This window comes from Protopterus annectens, chromosome 12.part0, assembly GCF_019279795.1.
Source record: "Protopterus annectens isolate FY-2018-M chromosome 12.part0, PAN1.0, whole genome shotgun sequence".
NCBI lineage: Eukaryota > Metazoa > Chordata > Ceratodontiformes > Protopteridae > Protopterus > Protopterus annectens.
In genome coordinates, this window is record NC_056746.1 from 482,513,082 (window position 1) to 482,526,346 (window position 13,265).

The 13,265-nt window shown below is 45.1% G+C and overlaps 1 protein-coding gene across 1 annotated transcript in view; it reads left to right on the top strand.

Moving 5' to 3' along the window:
• The window catches only part of PRPSAP2 (phosphoribosyl pyrophosphate synthetase associated protein 2), a 1,165,642-nt gene that overhangs the window by 303,635 nt on the left and 848,742 nt on the right, over nucleotides 1-13,265 (top strand). The window lies entirely within an intron of this gene.

Here is a 13,265-nt window from a genome sequence, read left to right on the forward strand (position 1 = left end):
CAACTAGGCCTTTGAATATTTCTATTGCAGGGCATTCGGACAATGCTCCTTCGGATGGGTCCGGAGTCGCTGTGCAGGTACCGGCTTCCGAAAGGGTTTTCAGGCCTACTCAGCTTTTAATAAAGGCAAAGCCAAAGACAAAGGCAAAGACTCCTTCCAAATCAAAGACTGCAACACAGGCCTCTTCTGATCTGGCTCCCAAGTCACAGAAACAGTTACTTAAGATGGCGGAGGATTTACTTACTATGATTAGGGGTTCACATCCCCCTCCAGATAAAAGGCCAAGGCAGGAAGTTTATTATGACTCCTCTGATCAGATTTCTGTTTCTTCAGTTGCTTCTTCTGACCAGGAATATTCTTTCCCTCCTTACGAGGATTCTGATGTTGAGGAATCCATTCCTTCAGCTTCTCCTCCTGAGGATTTCTCTTTTGGGGAAACTTTGCATGAAATGAGGGAACATTTCCACTGGGAAGGACAGGAGTATTCGGAATCTAAGAAAAGACTAAGGGATTTTCTTCTTCCCCAACATAGACCCCTGGCTATTCCTCCTATTTTGGATATTGTGGATGATGCTTTTTCGGAGGCTAACTTAACCCCTGACTCTCTTCCTCCTGCTCCTGTTAAGCCTGACAGATATTACAGGGTTCCTGATTCCCACCAGTTTTTATACAAGAACCCTACTGCTGACCCTTAAACCATTTCTCAGGGTCCTAAGGGAGTTAAGGCCGCTTCTGCTAAAACCCCCATTCCCACTGAGAAGGATTCCAGATCTTTAGAAAGATGGGGAAAAAAAGTGTACACTTCTGCTACTTTATCTATTAGGGCTTTAAACTGTCAGTTTCATATGCTGAAATACCAGCAATTTCTCCTGTCTTTTTTAAAACAAAAGCTTACTTCCATTTCCGCCTGTGCAGACGATGAGGAATTACATGACTTAATGCATGCCACTGAACGAGTTGGGAAGCATGGTTTACACTGTGGATTTGATGCCTTGGAGGCTTCTTGTAGGGCTGCTGCCTCTGGCACAGTAATTGGAAGGCATGCATGGTTAAAGGAACAAAATTTGCCAGATCAAGTAAAAGCTAAATTATTGGATGCTCCTGTTCAGCATAATGTTTTGTTTGGATCTAAAGCTGAAGAGGTGATTAAAAAGATGGAGGACAAGGCGAAATCCATGCAATCAGTTAAAGATTTCTTACAAGTACAGCCACCCAGTTTTAGCAGGAATTGGTCTACAAAAAATTGGTCCTTTCCCAATTCAGACGGGCCTCAGAGGGGTAGTTACAGACGCTCCCGAGGAAGGCCTCAAACACAAGCCTCTTATAGATCAAGACAGTGGACTGCTTCCACCCCCTAGGGGAGGAGAGGACCGGTCGCAAACTCATAGGAAACAGACTCAATGACTCCCTCTGTTGGGCTGCAGGAACTTCTTGCCTGGAAGCCCTTCTCGGAGGAAAACTTTCTCTTTTTCACCGAAATTGGACTCGTATAACCCAAGACAAGTGGGTTCTGGATGTGGTTTCAAGAGGTTACAAATTCCATTTTCATACCCTACAAAGGCCAAGCGGATGGCCAGATCTTCCAAAACATCAATGGACAGAGGCCTTAAACCAGGTGGAAGCTCTTTTGGCTATGAAAGCCATAGAACTAGTTCCACTTTCAGAGATGGGACAAGGTTTTTACTCAAGGCTCTTTCTAGTCCCCAGGAAGCAAAATTCATGGAGACCCATTCTGGATCTGTCAGTCTTGAACACTTTTCTAGAGATACCAAAATTCAAGATGCTTACTCTACAGCAGCTACTTCCAATGCTGACCAAAAATGCATGGATGGTAACTTTGGATTAAAGGAGGCATATTTACACATTCCCATCAGGCAGGAATGCAGAAAATACCTCAGGTTCAAGGCCAGATCGAGGCACTTTCAATTCTCTGCGCTGCCCTTTGGATTGTCTACTGCGCCCAGGGTCTTCACCAAATGCCTGGCTCCAGTAGTAGCTTATTGCAGACTCAAGGGAATTCAAATTTACCCTTATCTGGATGTCTTATTCAGGCAGACAGCAAGGAGGTCTTACTCCAGCATCTACAGTTTGTTCAGAATCTTCTCAAGTTCCTGGGATTCACTGTAAACATAAAAAAGTCAAATTTGACACCCTTACAACAGATAAGTTTTCTGGGCGCTTCTTTAAACACAACAACCCAGATGGCATTTCTGACATACGAAAAACACAACCACCCAGATGGCATTTCTGACATACGAAAAACAGTTTCAGCTGGCTTCAACTTTCAAAACCTTGGCAGCTTTAACTCCGCTATCTGCAAGGAGATTCCTGCAGGCTTTGGGTTACATGGCCTTCTGCATCCTTCTTGTACCATATGCAAGACTACATATGAGGAAAATACAGTGGTACCTAAAAAGTGTATGGTCTCAGCATTGCCACAGTTTAGACATACTGATTTCCGTCCTGCCTTGTCTTCAAAAGGAATTCCTTTGGTGGTCCAAGGCATGTACTCTAAACAAAGGAAAACCCTTCTGTCTGCCTCCTGCCATTCGTATACTAACCACGGACGCCTCAGGTTATGCATGGGGAGCCCATTTTTAGGGCAACTGTCTGCAGGGCCTTTGGACAAAGGATCAGAAGCACCTGCATATCAATTTAAAGGAAATGTTAGTCGTTCAGAAAGCTCTATTGGCCTTCAGGAATCTTCTACAACCAGGACAACTACTGATACGGACAGACAACACCACAGTTATGTGGTACATAAACAAGCAAGGGGGATCTCATTCCTACCCCCTTTGCAGACTAGCCATGGATCTATGGAACACAGCTCTAGCTTGCAATCTGGACATTCAAGCTCAGTTTCTACCAGGGAAGCAAAACTTCCTGGCAGACAGTCTGAGCAGAAACCTTTCAGATCCACACGAGTGGATGCTGGACACTGAAATATTCAGGATGATAACAGCAGTCTGGGGATGTCCTCACATAGACCTCTTTGCATCCCATCTCAGTCATCAACTACAGAATTTTTGCACCAGGATTTTCCACGAACAAGCTTGGAAAGTGGATGCACTATCATTCAGTTGGAGAAACCTCTCGGGATATGCCTTTCCACATCTTCCTCTTCTTCCACGGGTATTATTAAAGATCAAACAGGACAAGCCCAAGAGTATAATCTTGCTGGCCCCAAATTGGCCTCGACAGTTTTGGTACCCAACTCTGAAAAACCTATGTCTGGAGCCCCCTTGGGTTTTACCACAGACTCCGAACCTTCTGTCCCAACCTCAGGGTCAGGTTCTACACTCCCATGTCAGAACTCTCAGCCTGGCGGCCTGGTTAATCCAGGGTCTTTGATTCATTCTCTCCTACCCAAGCAGGTTATGGATGTCATTTTAGAAGCCAGACGTCCTAGCACTAGAAAATCTTATGCAGGAAAATGGAAAAGATTTTGTTCCTGGATGCTGGCTCAGGATTCTGATCCTCTTCTTCCTAACATTCCTTTGATTTTACTTTACCTGACAGATCTCTTATATAAGGGTCTCTTTCTCTTCCATTAAGATACATGCCTCTGCTATTTCCGCTCATAATACAGATCCTCCAATCTTTTCCCACCAGCTCATGAGACAGTTTCTCAGAGGAGCTAAGAACTTAAGACCTCCTAGATCTCCTCCCATTCCTGCTTGGGATCTCAACTATGTTTTGGAAAAGCTCACCTTACCTCCTTTTGAGCCTGCTGCCTCTTCTGACATCAAGTTTTTATCTTGGAAAACAGCCATCCTGTTAGCTCTGACCTCTGCCAGGAGAGTTTCAGAGTTGCAAGCTCTTATGGCTGTGGAACCTTATATTATTTTTCATCAAGACAGGGTGTCTTTAAGGACTAATCCTACATTCATGCCTAAGGTGGTTTCCAAAGTGGCTTTAAATCAAACTATCCACTTGCCAACTTTTTTCCCCACTCCTCAAAATAAAGGGGAAAGGATCTTACTTTCCTTGGATGTACACAGACAACTACGTTTTTACCTGGACAGAACCAAGGACATCAGAAAATCAGAGCAATTGTTTATTTCTTATGATTCAAGTTCCCAAGGTAAAGACATTTCAAAACGGACCATTTCTAAATGGATTGCTCATGGAATCAGATTTTGTTATTTACACCATGGAAAGCAAATCCCAGGGAGTATACGGACTCATTCCACCAGAGCTGCTGCCACTTCAGCTGCCTTCCTCAGGGGAGTTCCTACCAAAGACATTTTGGAAGCTGCAACTTGGAGTTCAGTGCATACTTTTTCAAAGCACTACAATCTACCTCTCTACTCTAAGTCTAGGGCAAGCTTTGCTTCTGCAGTCTTGCAGGGACTTTTAGCTGCCCCTTCTACTTTATGACCACCTCCCTTTCATTCTGCTTTGGGATTCTACCCTACAGTCATGACTGCAGCAGTTAAACACGATGAACATAGTACAGTTGTGTACACTTACCATAAATGTAGATGTTCGAGTGTCTTCACTGCTGCAGTCTGGGTTTCCCTCCCTCCTGTCCCCTCTTATGTTTACTTTTGTGTGGTTCCTTTTTTTCACCATTCTTCTGAGGTGTATTTGCAAAGGATATGGGACCTTACTCATTTTGGGACTCCTGACATCTGGGGCAAGAAAAACTGGAGAACATGGCATCGGCTGTCGGCTTTGTACTCCTGGCGCTCTGACGTCAGGGAGCATGGTTGAACAGCCGACGCCGGACCCACACTTTGGGATTCTGGCCGACCGAGGACTGCCTGCCGGCAGGGAAGAACCCTACAGTCATGACTGCAACAGTGAAGACACTCTAACATCTACATTTATGGTAAGTGTACACAGATGTACTTTCCCTGTGCCTCTGTCCAGCAGAGCCATTAGTTCCCTGCGCCACTGTCAGGCAGAGCCATTAGTTCCCTGCGCCACTGTCCAGCAGAGCCACTGCAGTGATCCCCAGGGTAAATTTTCTGATGTTCATCGTGTTTCACTGTTGCAGTCATTACTCTTGGGTTATCCTGCTGGCAGGCTACCCTCAGTCGGCCAGAATTCCAAATTCTAGGTCCGGCGTCTGTTGCTGTCGCCTCTTCCCTGACAGTGCACCAGGGGTATAAAAGATGCAGCCGACGCTATTTTCTTCAGTCTTTCTTGCCGCGCGGTGACAGAAGCAAAAGCAGTTGGCAAGTGCCGGTCGGCCGACTCCTGAGATTTTCAAATCCGAATTTCAGAACCGACGTCTTCACTAAAGCTAAGTACCCCATTGGGGAAACTTTTTTTCTTGCTCCAGACCGATGTCAGAAAAAGTTAACAATTGTATTTCTTGTGGGAAGCGAATACCTCATAAGGATTTTCACTCTTACTGTATTCCTTGCCTAGGCCCTGATCACAATGTTGCTAGCTGTCGGTTTTGTGCTAGATTTAACCAACACACTATCAAGCGTCAGTTCGATTTTGCATTACATTACTTTAGCCAAAGATTTAATTATATAATGCCGTCGGACCAGCCGACAACTGGAGTTTACAAAAAAACGCAAGGACAAGGAAAAGGATAGGCATCTGAGGTCCAAAACTGACGACGAGGCCTCTGCTAGGCCAGTCGCCGTTTCTTAGGCACTTTCGCAGCCCCTGGCGCCCGCTACCTCAGAGCCACAGGCCGCTTCCGACTCCCACGTGGAGACGACTCGGCCTCTGGATACTCAAGGTATTGGACACTCTGAGATCATTCCCTCAGATGGGTCCGAAGCTGCTGAACAGGCATCTGCTTCTGAGGGTGTCTTCAGACCAACACAACTATATATTAAGCCAACTTCAGCTCCAAAGACAAAGAAACAAGTACAGCATTCTCCTACTCAGACTTCCTTGCCTTAAAAACAGATGCTCAAAATGGCCGAAGATCTAATTACTTTGATCAGGAGCTCCCATCCCCCTCCTGATAAGAGGCCTAGGCAAGAGACAGAGTATGATTCTTCTGATCAGGTTTCCATTTCCTCTGATTCCTCTTCTAAACAAGATTACTCCATGCTTCCCTATGAGGATTCTGATGCTGAAGAATCCATTCCTTCAGCCTCTCCTCCTGAGGATTATTCTTTTGGGGAAACCCTGCATACCATGAGGGGAGCATTTCCATTGAGAGAAACAAGATTATTTTGAATCTAAGAAAAGGCTCAGAGACTTTCTGCTACTTCCTCAGCACAGATCCCTTGCTATTCCACCTGTTCTAGACATTGTAGATGATGTATTTTCAGAGTCTGGCCTGTCCCCCCTGACTCTTTACCCCCTGCACCTGCTAAGCCAGACATATACTACAGGGTTCTGGATTCTCATAAATTCCTATATAAAAATCCCGCTGCTGACACAGAAACTATATCTCAGGGTCCCAAGGGGGTTAAAGCTTCCACTGCAAAAAACCCTGTCCCCTCTGATGGGGATTCTAGGGCTCTAGACAGATGGGGGAATTCTGCTACCCTGGCTGTAAGGGCTTTAAATTGTCTGTTTCATATGCTTAAATATCAGCAATATTTAACGTCACTGCTTAAACAGAAATTGTTGACCAATACTGAATGTTCAGAGAACAAGGAATTGCAGGATTTATTGCATGCAGCTGAACAAGTGAGAAAGCATACTTTGCAATGTGGTTATGATTCACTGGAGGCCTCTTGCAGGGCCGCAGTTACAGGTTCTGTGATTAGAAGGCATGCTTGGTGAAAGGAACAGAATCTGCCTGATCATGTTAAAGCAAAATTATTAGATGCACCTTTACAGCATGACACTTTGTTTGGTACTAAAGCAGAAGAGGTGTTGAAAAAAATGGAGGATAAAGCAAAATCCATGCAGACAGTCAAAGATTTCTTACAGGTACAGCCACCCAGATTTAGCAGGAGCTGGCCTTCTAAAAATTGGTCCTTTCCAGTGTCAGACAGACCACAAAGAGGCAGATACAGGCGTCCCAGAGGCAGATCTCAGCCCCAAGGCTCATACAGGCCTAAACAATGGGATGCTCCTACCTCCAAAAGCGGAGAAGAGAAATCACAACTTTACAGGAAACGGTCCCAATGACTTTCCTCTACCAGATCCAGCCCTTTTCTTTTGGCAGCCCCCTTAGGGGGAAAATTAGCACTTTTTTCATCAAATTGGCAAATGGTTACCCAAGACAAATGAGTCCTGAACATAGTGTCCCAAGGCTACAGGTTCCATTTTCACACACTACCAAGGTCAAAAGGTATGCCAGACCTGCCACACGATCAGTGGGCAGAGGCACAAAAACAGGTTTACTATCAATAAGTCGAAAGTTAAAATAAAATGTGTACGTATTAGCGAAGTGTTTCGCCGAATGTACACATTTCCCTATGTACCTAATGTCGAAAACGGCTGTTAATTGTCGAAAATGTCGCCCCCGACATTTTCGACAATCAACAGCACTCCCACCCTTCCCTTAACTCTCTACCTAACTAGCCTAAACTCTCATTTATGCAGGGAGGGCTGCACCCCCCCTAACTTAATATTCCAACTCAGAGATCGCACTACAGTGAGGAAAGGGATGTATTTCCCTAACCGCACTGTACCACGATCCTCTTACATGTGCGAACGTTATAATTGCGAATGCACAGTCCATTCGCAATAATAACATTCGCTTACATAACCTACCGAACTATGAAGTATTCGAACATATGGTGTTCGAATACTTCATAGCCGTGCAATTGAACGGCGGCATTTTAAACCACAAAAACAAATTACAGCCCTCATGGACATGAGGGCCATTCAGCAAGTACCACAACAAGAGCAGGGGCAAGGATTTTACTCCAAACTTTTCCTAGTACCCAGAAAGGACAAAACCTGGAGACCAATACTGAACCTGTCTGTACTAAATACGTTTCTGGAAGTTCCAACATTCAAGATGTTGACTCTACAACAGCTACTGCCCATGCTGGGCAAGAAGGCTTGGCTCGTAACTTTGGATCTAAAAGAGGCATACCTGCATGTCCCAATCAGACAATCTTGCAGAAGATACCTCACATTCATAGCTGGCTCAATGCATTACCAATTCTCTGCACTGCCCTTTGGCTTATCTACTGCGCCCAGGGTTTTCACAAAATGCCTGGCACCAGTAATTGCGTTTTGCAGACAAAAAAGAATTCAAATACATCCGTACTTGGACGACTGCCTAATTCAAGCAGAGAACAAAGACATTCTTGTAAAGCATCTGGCATTTGTAAAAAGATTACTAATTGGCCTAGGGTACACGGTAAACGAAAAGAAATCAAAACTAGTGCCTTCTCAAGAGATAATATACTTGGGTGCAAGCTTAAATACCACTGCCCAGATGGCTTCTCACGCCAGACAAACAAAAGCAACTGACTACTTACTTCAAGAAATTGGCAACAAAAACCCACTTATCTGCAAGGAAAATCCTACAGGCCTTGGGTTTCATGGCATCCTACTAATTCCATATGCCAGACTGCATATGAGGAAACTACAATGGTATCTAAAAAGTGTTTGGACTCAGTATTGCCACAGCCTGGAGATAGTAATTGCACTCATTCCCTGCCTGCAACAGGAGTTTCGATGGTGGGCAGAAGCCTGTCACCACAACAAGGGTCTGCCATTCAGTTTAACCACAGACAGACACTGACAACGGATGCATCATATTATGCCTGGGGGGCCCATATGGCAGGAAAATGTATTCAGGGCACATGGCCTGCAAACCAGATGCATCTTCTCATCAATCAAAAAGAGATGTTAGCTGTTCAAAATGCCCTGACAGCTTTCAAGAACCTGCTTCATCCAGGGCAGTTACTGATAGACAGACAACACAACAGTCATGTGGTACATAAACGAGCAGGGAGGTGCACATTCCTACCCCCTCTGCAGACAAGCAATGACCTTATGGGACACAGCATTGGCTTTTCAAGTTCACCTGCAAGCACAATTCCTGCCAGCAAAAACAAATACTCTGGCAGACGAACTAAGCAGAAACCTCATGGATCCCCATGAATGGAAACTGGATCCACAAGTCTTCAGCATGATAATAAGGAAATGGGGAAGCCCAGACATAGATCTATTTGCCTCCCCTAACAACTGCCAATTGCAGAGATTTTGCACAAGGATTTATCACAAGAAAGCATGGAACGTGGACGCCCTATCCTTCAGCTGGAAAAATCTTAACAGTATGTGCGTTTCCCCCTCTGCCTTTCCTTCTCAGGGTACTCCTATCAGACAAGAGAAGCCAAAAATGATACTGATTGCATGAGACTGGCCACGCCAGCACTGGTACCCAATCCTAAAGAGCTTGTCTCAAGGCCCAGCATGGATATTGCTTCAGACTTCTCACTTGCTGACCCAACAAAACAATCAGATCCTGCACAGCCAACTCAGGACCTTAAATCTGGCAGCATGGCGGATAATGTAGCCATTCAGAACACTCCTCTTTCAAAAGCTGTTATGGATGTTATCTTGGAGGCCCAGTACCAGAAAATCTTATGCAGAAAAATGGAAGAGATTCTGTGCTTGGAACCAGGAACAAGGGATTGATATGCGTGTACCAAATATCACTCAGATTTTACAATACCAAACTGAGATGCTAAACAAAGGCCTTTCTTTCTCATCAATTAGGATTCATATCTCTGCCATTTCAGCCCATTACAATACAGAACCACCTATCTTTTTCTCATCCTTTAATAAGGCAGTACCTCAGATGGGCCAAAAACATTAGGCCTCCAAGGAGAGCACCAATTCCGGCCTGGGACCTCAATTATGGTTTGGAAAAACTCTCACTCCCTCCTTTCGAGCCAGCATCAACAGCAGATATAACATTCTTATCCTGGAAAACAGCTCTGCTCCTAGCAATAACCTCTGCAAGGCGAGTCTCTGAGTTACAAGCACTCATGGCTGTGGAACCTTTAATCATTTTTCATACAGACAGGGTTTCTCTGAGGACAAACCCTACTTTTATGCCTAAGGTGGTGTCCAGTGTGGCCCTCAACCAAACCATTCACTTGCCTACCTTTGATCCAAATCCACAGAACAAGGGTGAGAAAATTCTGCATTCTTTGGACATACACAGACAGTTACACTTCTACTTGGACAGAACTAAAGCTTTCAGAAAGACTGAGCAACTTTTAGTGTCATATGCTGCAGAATCACAAGGAAAGGCTATCTCAAAACAGACTATTTCTAAATGGATAGGCCATTGCATCCACTTCTGCTATTTTCAGCATGGCAAATCAGTGCCTAAGGGCATTAGGCTTCATTCCACTAGAGCAACAGCCACTTCAGGAGCCTTCCTCAGAGGAGTACCATCCAAAGATATCTTAGAGGCTGCAACTTGGAGTTCAGTGCACACCTTCACAAAGCACTACCACTTACCTCTTTACTCTTAAGTCCAGAGCAGGCTTTGCCACTGCAGTTTTGCAGGGTCTCATAGCCTCTCCTAATCCTATTTAGCCCAGCCACACATCCTCAGCTTTGGGATTCAACCCAAGAGTAATGACTGCAACAGTGAAGCACGATGAACATAGTACAGTTGTGTACCTACCATAAATGTTGATGTTAGAGTGTATCCACTGTTGCAGTCCAGGTTATCCACCCACCATCCCCCTTTTCTTTGCTGGGACTTATCTGCACTTCTCTATCCTATACAACCTATTTGGTGTATTTGCTTGTAGATGGAAATGTTATTTTTGTGCATGCATTTTTATTGGCATAATTTTCAGCCTACCAGTTTGGGGGCACCTGACATCTGGGGCAAGAAAAACTGAAGAAAATGGCGTCTGCTGCATCTTTTATACCCCTGGTGCACTGACGTCAGGGAAGAGGCGACAGCAACCGACGCCGGACCTAGACTTTGGAATTCTGACTGACTGAGGGTAGCTTGCCAGCAGGATAACCCAAGAGTAATTACTGCAACAGTGAATAAACTCTAACATCTACATTTATGGTAGGTACGCAACTGTACTTTTCCCATCCAGCCGTCAAGTTTTCTCTTGAAGAGCGTTAGTGACGGGCACTGCCTGATGTATATTGGAATCCTGTTCCAAAGCATGGGGAGTCTCTGGGATAAGAATCTACCCCTCCAGCATGTCCTATTTATCGTTGTGGTGAGGTTTATATCTAGAGTGTGTGGCTCTCCAGGATTGTTTTTAGGTGGAGCATGTCCATCAGTTCTGGGTTGGACATTGCCTTGTATGTCAGGCAGAGATCACCTCTGAGTAAGAGGTATGCAACCGAGTACAGCTGGAGTTTCTTGAGTCGGGCTGCATAGGGCATCTGTTTGAGGCCAGTAATCCTCTTGGTGAGGTACTTTTGTGGCCTTTCCAGCTGTTGCAGGTGTCTTGTAAGGTACATCCCAAATGGGGCGTTGTATTCTATAATGGGTCTAATGAGTGAGTAGAGAGGCACGATAACCTCTTTTGTTCTAGATGCGAACCCTTTTGTGATTAGGTGGGCCACATAGAAGGATTTTCTAACCACCTTGGCAATATGATTATCAAAGGAGAGATTACCATCTACTTGGGTCCCCAGATCCCTTATTACATTTCCTGTATTTAGGGGACTACCACCTATGTGGTAGTTTGCGGGTACTTTGTTTTTTCCAAAGGGGATGACTGTGCAATTTTTGGCATTTAGGTTGAGGCCATGATTTTGACACCAGGTATCCGTCTCTGAGACCCATCGGGAGGGTGTCTGCATCAGCCGGAGAATCAATTATAGCGCCTAGTTTGCAGTTGTCTGCGAACTTGGTCAGCCATAGTCCTCCTATGCTTGCCTGTACCTCTGAGAAGTATATACCGAACAGGAGGGGTCTTAGGACTGAGCCCTGGAGGACGCCACTTGTAACCGGTTTAGAATCTGACGTAGAGCCTGCAACTCTCACCATGTGGGTTCTATCCATCTCGTGACGTAGGGGTTTATGTTCAAGCTGGTGAGCTTGTCTATAATACTAAAATGGGGAATGGTGCCTTTGCGAGGTCTAGGTAGGCTGTGTGGACCTTCTTTCCCTCATCTAATGCCTTGGTAACCATCTCAAAGAAGTCTACCAGGTTTAGGAGGCATGATCTGCCCTTAAAGCCAAACTGGGTAGGGTCCAAGGTTTGGAGGTTCCCAATGTCTCTGTTAATGAGTTCCATGATGATGTGTTCCATAGCCTTGCAGACCAGGCTAGTCAGGCTTATAGGGCAATAGTTCCCGGGGTCCGTTGTGGCTCCACCTTTGTGGAGCGGGATAACTGTTGCTGTGAGCCCCTGTGTGGGTACGTAGCCTGTAGAGAGGCTGAGTTTGAACAGTGTGTTTAGTTGAGGGGTTAGTTCATTTTGGAGCTCTTGTTAAGACACAGCTTGGGACCCCGTCCGGTCCCATTGAAGCTGTGTTTTTGGCTTTGGATAGGGCTGTTTTAACCTGTGTGTCGGTGATTGACAGGGCCCTACATTCTTCTGGTATGCTTTTAGGACCTTTAGGGGGTGAAGTTTCACTAAACCTGTCTGCCAGAATGTTTGCAATATCAGTCGGTTCCATGTATTTTGTGCCATTCAGCACTAACTCAGAGCAGATCTGAGAGTTTCCACTTAGGTTCTTGACATAGCTAGAGAACGCTTTGTGGTTATCTTTGGAGTCATTGGCAGTTTTTGTTTCGAAACTAGCCTTGGATGATTTAATGAGGGATCGTAGTTTCTTGCTAATACTGATCAGGGATGTCTTTCCTTCTTAGGATTTTACTCTTTTTCTGTACTAGTTTCCTCTTTCTGTTGTATAGCTTGTTCATGGCTGGGGTCCACCAGACTGGTTTCCTTTTCTTGGAGGAGAGAGTCTTAGTTTTACTTGGGATAGCACGATTCATGCATTCTTGCAGATGCTCATAGAGTGCCTTTGTAAAGGTTTCAGCAGCTTGGACAGCATTGTCCTTTAGCATTGGGGCTGTGAACCTTTCCATCTCGATCTTAAGTAACGTAAAGTTTGCTTTTGAAAAGTTTTTCATGGTGGTTTCCCTGATTGGGGGTGGGGGCGGAATGTGGATATCCAGAGTGATTAGTCTATGGTCTGATCTAACCAGCAAGGGGTTGACCTCTGGTGTGGAACACCGGTCGCTCGTGTTGGTGATGACCAGGTCCAATATGTTCCCTCTGGTGGGGGTGTTGACCAGTTGATCCAGGGCGTTCGAGTTTATGAATTCTGGGAAGCGTTGGGCAAGGGAGTTAACTACTTAAGTAGTTCTCCCAGTTTATGTTTGGGTAATTGAAATCACCCAGTATTAAGGTGTTTGGTAGGACCTT